The 8,517-nt window shown below is 42.1% G+C and overlaps 1 pseudogene; it reads right to left on the reverse strand.

The window, feature by feature from the left end:
• Positions 1 to 1,913: 1,913 nt before the first annotated feature.
• Positions 1,914 to 3,328, reverse strand: LOC102833313 (annotated as a pseudogene).
• Positions 3,329 to 8,517: the final 5,189 nt, after the last annotated feature.

An 8,517-nucleotide genomic window follows, 5' to 3' on the forward strand; every position in this document is an offset into this window, starting at 1 on the left:
CTAAAAGCAAATATGTTTTAGGTCCAGTGTGGACAATTGGAAGTCCAGGGACAAACAAGAAATTTCAGTAAATTTCTCTTAACGGAGAAGGAACTCAAATGAAAATGTAGTTGTGGGGCAGTCTAATATACTCTACTGATGATCAGTTGAAGAGGTTGAAAATTCTGATGTTCCACATCAATATCAGAGGACTCTTTGCTTGTGTTTTTAGGTAATAATTGCATGGAAAGTTGCTTATTAAAGCTCAAAAAGGCAAATCCTTAATTATAAAGTAATTATTTATGGAGGAAACATGCCAGTTTTATGGATTGGGAGGTAGGTAGGTAGTAAATAGAGACTGCCTACCTCCCAATCCAAAACAAGGTTGTAATTATTTGGGACTTTGAGGCTGTCTATTGGCATTCTGTAGCCAGTAATGCTGACTGCATCTCAGTTATCTAACTTTAGTTATCAAAGTCCTCATTTAAAAGTTTAAAAAAAAACCCATCTTTTTTTAAGGATCCTTGTGTTTCTTTATTGTCATTGAGATAATACTGAAGCTCTTCAATACTGGCTTTATCTTGATATGTTCTGTGAAAGCACAGCTTGACTTGAAAAAAGTTTTTTGTGTGTGACATAGAAAAACCCTTGATAAGGTATTGAGAGATATTTTGCCTATAACCCTGTGTTGGATTGCTTGTAGAGGATGAGTTCTGAAACCACAGATGGAAGTATTTGATAATATTTTTTTCTTAAGATTCTCTTTAGCAGTATTAGTAATAAATATTAGCCTATAATCTGAATCTTTCTATTGAATGTTCTAGAAATGCCTGTAAAGAAACCTAGGATGCAGATAATATTTTAAAAAGTTTTTATTATGGTTGGATGAAAGTTTACAGAGCACATTTGTTCCCTGTTCAGCAGTTTACTTAAGATTTTATTTTATAGCTTTAGTTTCAATCCCCTCATGTATCAGTACTCTTCTAACTTCCTCCCATGGTTCCCCATTTATATTCACCCTTCTTTCCTGCCTTCTGGACTCTGGTTTTGGGGCAAATGATACTTCTTTGGTATCATGTAGTTGATTGTCTTGAAGAGTACATTCACCTTGGGTATTAGTCACTTTATAGACTTCTCTATTGTTTGACCAGGTTTGAAGGGTGTCTAAATTCTCAGGGGTTTCACTAGTCTCTATCAGACCAGTAAGTCTGGTCTTTTTTATGATTTTGAATTTTGTTCTACATTTTTTTCTCCCTTCCATTGTGATCTAGACCACAATGATCTGTAGGGGTAACTGGCAACCATCTAATTCTTCTGGCCTCAGGGTTGTAGAGGCTGTGACTCACGTGACCCATTAGTTCTTTGTATTAACTGTTTTCCTTGAATCTTTGATTTCTTCATTCTTATTTGCTCTAGACAGGGAGAGACTGATGGTAGTAGTTATGTGCCGTGGAGTCGATTCTAGCTCATAACAACCCTGTACAGGGTTTCCGGGGCTGTAAATCTTTACGGGAGCAGAAAATCTCATCTTTCTCCCACGAAACAGCTGGTAGTTTCAAACTGCTGACCTTGAGGTTCACAGACCAATTTGTAACCACTACACTATAGGTGCAAATTAAACTATGATTTCTAAACTAATTTTAAATTATAGAAGACCATATAAATCGAATAGTGAGCTTTTTCTTTGTAGTTGTCAGTTTAATCCTGACAAGAGGGATTGTAACTGCTGTCATCTGTTATGGTAGGTACAAGATTTCAGTGGTTCAAACATTGCTGGATTCATAGCTTTGGTTTTTTGGTTTTGTTTTTTCTTTTTAAGGGCACGATAGGATTTATTGTTCACGTGGTAAACAGCAGGCTATCCCTGAGTAAGGGCACGTGCTTGGGGGCTGCAACCTGACCCAGTAGCAGTTCTGGTCAGGTTCTAGTTAGCCTCAGGTCACGGCACTGCCCAATACCTCAGGGAAGCTGCCCAGTCCGCCAGATCCTGTGGGGGGGCTCCTGCAGCCTGGGCTGTTTTGCCTTCCAAGGCCAAGGACTTCTCCAACTTGGTCTTGAACAGCAATCTGTGATCTGGGCAGTCCGCGGACTCTCAGAAAGCTCTCTTCTTGCAGCAGTCTTGGCGCAGGTGAAACACACACCTGTTTCCTTTGGGGTTGCCACACTGGTCACACTTTGCATATTTCTGTGTGAGTGAGGGGTCGAAGGTCTTGTGGGTGTTCCTCAGCTGCTTCTACTTGTTCTTGGACAGGACTTTGGTGCGGCTCCCTTTCTCCTCCAGGGTCACCTGCTGCATGCAGCACTTTTGTTGCTCCCATCCCTGAGCCCTGGCGAACATAGGGTTGGCAGATCCAATGGAAGAAAGGCAGGCCGCCCAAGGGCATCTCCCCCTTCTTCTGTCTGAACATGTCCTCCTGGCACCGAAGTCTCAGTGCCTGGCTCACAGCTGCCGCATCCTCCAGGGTACCGAGCGGCTGGTGCACCTGCAGCGGGTGGCCATAGCCTGAAGTGATAGGAGCAGACATAGGACAGGCGGCAGAGATGTTCCTGCACCAGTTCCAGGTACTCCTCAGCTAACTCCCACATGGCAGGGCTGCGGCCCTCAAACATAGCAGGATTGTGCAGGTTGCCCTCTGCATTCATGACCCCCTGAACCCTCCTCCCCACCCCGTGCCCTGCAGATAGCGCTCCATGTCCCTCAGACACTGGATGTTACCGTTGGCAGACACACGGATGCCCAGGGCCTTATGCACAGCTCGAATGTGCTCCTAGAATGCAGACCCCATCAGGGGTCCCTTCTGCTCCTTGGTCCGTTGGTGTACACTCTGCAGCTGGCAGCCGGCTTTCTCCAGCATCTGGGCATACCTTACGCTCTTGTCAATTTCTGGGAAGACACAGATCTTGCAGTGAGAGGAACTGAGAGTTTCTCGTGGGCCAGCAGAATCATTCTCTGGAGCAGGTCCCACTCTTCCTGCAAGAAGGTGCTGTAGTGACCCCCCCCCCCCCCACTTGGCGGTCATCTGAGGGCAGCCCAGGTTCAGGTCAACGGAATCGCAATAGTCCTGAGCCAGCAGAGCCGCCTGCACAAACACTTCCAGATCGTTGGGTCAGAACTGCACGATGAGGAGCCGCTCCTTGGGCACACCTCACAGTATAAGTTCTCCTTCCTGTAGTTGGCATCGTGCACAAAGACCTGGGCGTGCAGCATGGGCGTGTAGCAGAGCTGGGCCCTATGGCGATGGCTCAGCAGCCTCCAGGTCAGCTCTCTCTGGTCCACCATGGGGTCCACTACGTGGCAGACGCCCCCCAGGGTGCGGCTCCAGAACTCGAAGCCCTGCAGCTTAGGCATGGTATCCACCCTGCCTGCTGCTCCGGGTCCAGGTCACCGCCCAGGGTCGCAGCCCATCGCTAACCAGGGCCACCGCTGGGCAGATGCTGGAGGACCTATGGCTCAGCGATGGGCGCTTTAGTTTTAAAGTAAAAACTACTCTTTAAAACTCTGACAGGCTCTTACAAAATAGTATTCTTGTTTTTAACTCCTAAGATGTACTCATTGGTAGTGGTGGTTATGTGCTATGGAGTCGGTTCCGACTCATAGCAACCCTGTACAGGGTTTCCGAGGCTGTAAATCTTTATGGGAGCAGAAAGCCTCATCTTTCTCCCGGGAACAACTGGTAGTTTCGAACTGCTGACCTTGCGATTCACAGCCCGATTCGTAACCACTATGCTACCAGAGCGCCTTAATGTACACATTAGGATTTCTTTATTTCCCTCCTCCCGGGTAATTTTAGGTCATGTTTAAAGCTGAATCTTTAATCTCTGAAAGTAAAGATGAATTTTCTACTTCTCTTTAGAGTCCTGGTGTTGCACTCTAGGATAAGCACTGGACTACGAGGTTGGTTTGAATTGCAAGGTCAAAAGTTCAAACTCACCAGTGGCTCCTCGGAAACCCTGTACCCTGAGTAGGAACCAACTCAACAGCACTCACAACCATGATAACCGCTATTAGATGAAAAATTTAATGCTTTGTAAATAACATGTTGTTATTTACATGTAAATAACATGTAGGTGCCATTGAGTTGGTACCTTATGCACAGCAGAATGAAACACTGTCTGATCCTGGGCCAACCTCACTATCCATTCCACGCTTGAGCCTATTGATGCTGCCACTTTGCCTTTTCATCTCGCTGGGGGTCTTTCTCTTTTTCTCTGACCCTCCATCCTCCCAAACATGATAACCTTCTCAAATGGGCTTATTGGAATTGCTGGTTTTATTGTTTATAAATTTAATATATAAGTTAATAATTTAACGTGTTAAAAATATTTTCTTTTTGCAATCCATATCTTAAAACACAATAAAACAAACAGAAAACTGAGGTGTATGTTGAATGAGGTGAGGTATGATATGATATAACATGATGTATATGTTGTTGTTTGTGATGCCGAGTAGGCTCTAACTCATAGCGACCCTGTATAGGGTTTCAAAGGAGCAATTGGTAGGTTTGAACTGCTGACATTGTGGTTTGCAGATGTATATTTGTTGTTAAGCGCTATTGAGCCAGTTCTGACTCATAGTTACACTAGATAGAGTTTCCGAGGAGCTGCTCGTGAGTTTGAAGCGCCGACCTTGCAGTTCATACCGACCTTATAATGGTCAAGTGCTTATCCTACAGCAGCACCACAGTGTGAAATTGGACAAGTCAAAGTTTGAATTCTCTCTGCTGTTTGTTAGCTGAATGATATTAGATAAATTACTAACCTTTCTAACCCTTATTTCTTCCACTGGTAAAGTAAGAATAATTTCTGTCTTATAGCATAGGAAGTGTGTTGGTGCCATACAATAAATACTGGACTGTGAACCACAAAGTTTGCTGTTGAAGGATTCCAGCTGCTTTGCAGGAGAAAGATGAGGCATTCTGCTATTACAAAGATTTAAAAGTCTCTGAAACCCTATACAGGATCACTGTGAGTTGGAATCGACCCAAAGGCACTTAACAACAGCATCCTATTGGGTAGTTGTTCCACCACTCATCTGTCAGTTTGTCATACTGTCGTGGCTTGTGTGTTGCTGTGAAGTTGGTAGCAATGCCACCAGTATTTTAAATATTAGCAAGGTCACCATGGTTGACAGGCTTCAGCTGAGCTTCCATACTAAGACTGGGAAGAAGGAGAGACGGACTACTTCTGAAAGTTTAGCCACTGGAAGCCTTATGAATAGCACTGGAACATCGTCACATATAGTGCAGGAAGATAAAAGCATGAATTGTTGTTAAGTACGGTAGAGTCGGTTCTGACTCATAGTGACCCTGCACAGGGTTTTCGAGGCTGCAGATCTTTATGGGAGCAGAGATCCTTAATAGCACGAGAATATTGTCAGATCTAGTGCCAGAATATGAGCCCCCCAGGTTGGAAGACATTCAAAATACAATTGGGGAAGAGTTGCCTCCTCAAAGTAGAGATCACCAGCATGACAAGAATAAAGTAAAGCTTTTGGGACCTTTATTTACTAATGGGACACAACTCAAAATGAGGAGAAACAGCTGTAAACATCCACTAATCATCGAAACATGGAATGTATGAAGTATGTATTTAGGAAAATTGGAAATTGTAAAAAATGAAATGAAATGCATCCATGTATGTGAAAGTTTGATAATGAATACGGAGACTGTAGAAGAATCTGATGCATTTGAATTACAGTGTTGAAGAAGTACCATGGACTGCCAGAAGAACACACAAATCTGTTGTAAGAAGTACAGCCAGAATGCTCTTTGGAAGCCAGCATGCCAAGACTTTGCCTCATACATCAGATACGTTATCAGGAGGGACCAGACCCTGGAGAAAAGGACATCATGCTTGGTAAAGTGGAGGGTCTATGGAAAAGAGAAAGACCCCCAGCAAGATGGATTGGCACAGTGGCAGCAGCAATGGGCTCAGATATAACAACAATTGTGAAGATGGCACAGGACCAGGCAGTGTTTCATTCTGTTGTGCATAGTGTTGCTATGACTTGGAATTGATTCTAGGAACCTAACAACAATCGAGATATTTGCATAGTTTTTAGCATGAGCTGCCCACATCCACCAGTGCCAATTGATGGGATGCAGAGGTACCTTTCCTGAAACTTAAAGCTGAACATACACACTTACAGAATTCAAACAGAATACCGCCATGCTGCTTTTTACTGGGACAGCTTAACCTCAGCCATATCTCAGTGAAAATAAAATGTCATTGAAGACCTCTTGTATTCGTATTGTCCCATTCTTCTTAGAATAAATAGTTTTGTTCTACTATTTCTCTTTAGAAAATGATTACAAGAAGGACACTGTCCACTGTTCCAAATATGAAAATTGAAGAAATCAAGAGATTTCTGTAGGAAATCATTAGAAGTTCTCAAAGAATTTAAATACTTTTACGGTGCTGTGGGTTAATGTGCTAGACTGCAGAGTTGGTTTGAATGGCAAGGTTGGCATCTCAAGCTCACCAGCTGCTCCTTGGAAACCCTATACAGGGTCGCTGTGAGTTGGAACTGACTCAATGGCACGTAACAACAGCAACAACAATGTATTCAAAGGAGTCCTAGTGTGGCGCTGTGGGTTAATGCTCTGCACTGCAAGGTAGGCTTGAACCACAAGGTTGGTGATTCAAGCTCCAGCAGCTCCTTAGAAACTCTATAACAGAGTTGCTATGAGTCTGACCAACTCCCTGGCACTTAACAACAACAACAATGTATTCAAAAGCTGCCATACTTAACACACATTTTAGAGCATTGCACTTTATAATAATGAATTTTGCTTTACACATTAATTCACCAACATCCTAGTGCCGAAACTTGAATATACTTATACTTGTACTCATATTTCCTAAAGTAATACATTTTCTTGAGAGAATCTGCATTTATTGCATGGTTGTTGCTGTTAAGTGCCTTCGAGTTGGTTGTAACTCATAGTGACCCTGTATAGAGGGTTTCCAAGGAGTAGCTGGTGAGTTTGAACTGCTGACCTTATGGTTAGCTGTCCAATTCTTATACAACAGCACAACTCCAGAACTGCTCCCATTTGTATAGTTAACAATAAGTCTTAAAGAAGAAATATGGAAAAAATTGAGTAGAATTAATTTATAATCTTTAAAACATAAGACTATGCTGTTGTAAGGTGACTGTTTCTCTTCTTATAGCTCTTGCTTATCAGTATACACCAGTTACCATCGAGTCTGTTCTAACTTATGACAACTCCGTGTATGTCAGAGTAGAACTGAACTTTATAGAGTTTTCAATGACTGTTTTTTGTTGTAGTTGTTTTGTTTTGACATACGTTTTTTATTAGAAAAAGAATTTTACCCATATCTTTGCTTGAATAAGGAGCTCTGGTGGTGCTGTAGGATAAGCATTGGATTGCTAATCTCAAAGAAGGCAGTTCAAACCCACTAGCTACTCTGCTGGTGGGAGATGACGCTTTCTGCTTCCATAAAAGATTTCCAGCCTCTGAAACCAAATATAGGTTTGCTGTGACTGGGAATTAACTCAGTGGCAGTGAGTTTGGCTTGGTTTGGTTGTTTGAATAGTATATGTACATATCTGTACATAATTTAAATGAACATGCAAATCATGAAAATGTTTCAGTTCTATGAAGTCAAAAAGAAACACTTCCTGCCTGGGTTTTATGAGATAGAATTCTTTCTTTTCTTCAATATTTGATTGTTTTTTAGATGAAAGTTTACACACTGAATTAGATTCCCATTCAACAATTTTTATTCAGATTCTTCTACTATATTGGTTACAAGTTTTACAGTATGCCATCATTTTCATTATTTCCATTTTGGTTGTTCTGTTACCATTGATCTAGTTTCCCTTCCCCTCCTTGCCTTCTCATTTTCACTTTTGGGTAAATATTGATGGTTTAGTCTCGTATAGTTAATTGTGTAAGGGACACATTACCCATAGGTGATACTGATTATTTTATAATCCAGTCTGTTGTTTGTCTGAAAAGTGACCTCTGGGAGTGATTTCCCTTTTAAGTTAAAAGAGGGTGCCTTAGGGCTTTTCTTCCAGTCTATCCGTTCTGTAATTCTTAGTTTTTTGTTTTTTGTTTTTTTTTTTAATGAATTTGAGTTTTGTTCTAACTTTTTCTCCCGGGAAAAACTGGGACAGCAGTGATTGCTGGGCATTGTCAAGTTCTTCTGGTCTCAGAAGAGGCTGTGGTTCATGTAGTATTAGTCTTGTGGACTAGTTTCTTGATCTTTCATTCTCTTTTATTCCATATGAGCAGAGATCAGTAATAGTTCTATCTTAGATGACTGCTTACAAGCTTTTAAGATCCCAGGCACCACTCACCAAACTAGGTAGGGTATAGAAACATTAACTTTATAAACTGTGTATGTCAGTGGCCACTTGTTTGGAATTAGATTTCCAGGCCTTTCTTCTGAGGTGCCTCTATGTGGACTCAAACCTCCAATCTTTGGGTTAGCAGCCAAGGGCCCTAACGGTTCACACCACCCAGGGACTTCAGTAACCAGTATAGGGTTTGTAAAAGCATAGTGATG

This window comes from Chrysochloris asiatica, unplaced genomic scaffold (assembly GCF_000296735.1).
Source record: "Chrysochloris asiatica unplaced genomic scaffold, ChrAsi1.0 scaffold00004, whole genome shotgun sequence".
NCBI lineage: Eukaryota > Metazoa > Chordata > Mammalia > Afrosoricida > Chrysochloridae > Chrysochloris > Chrysochloris asiatica.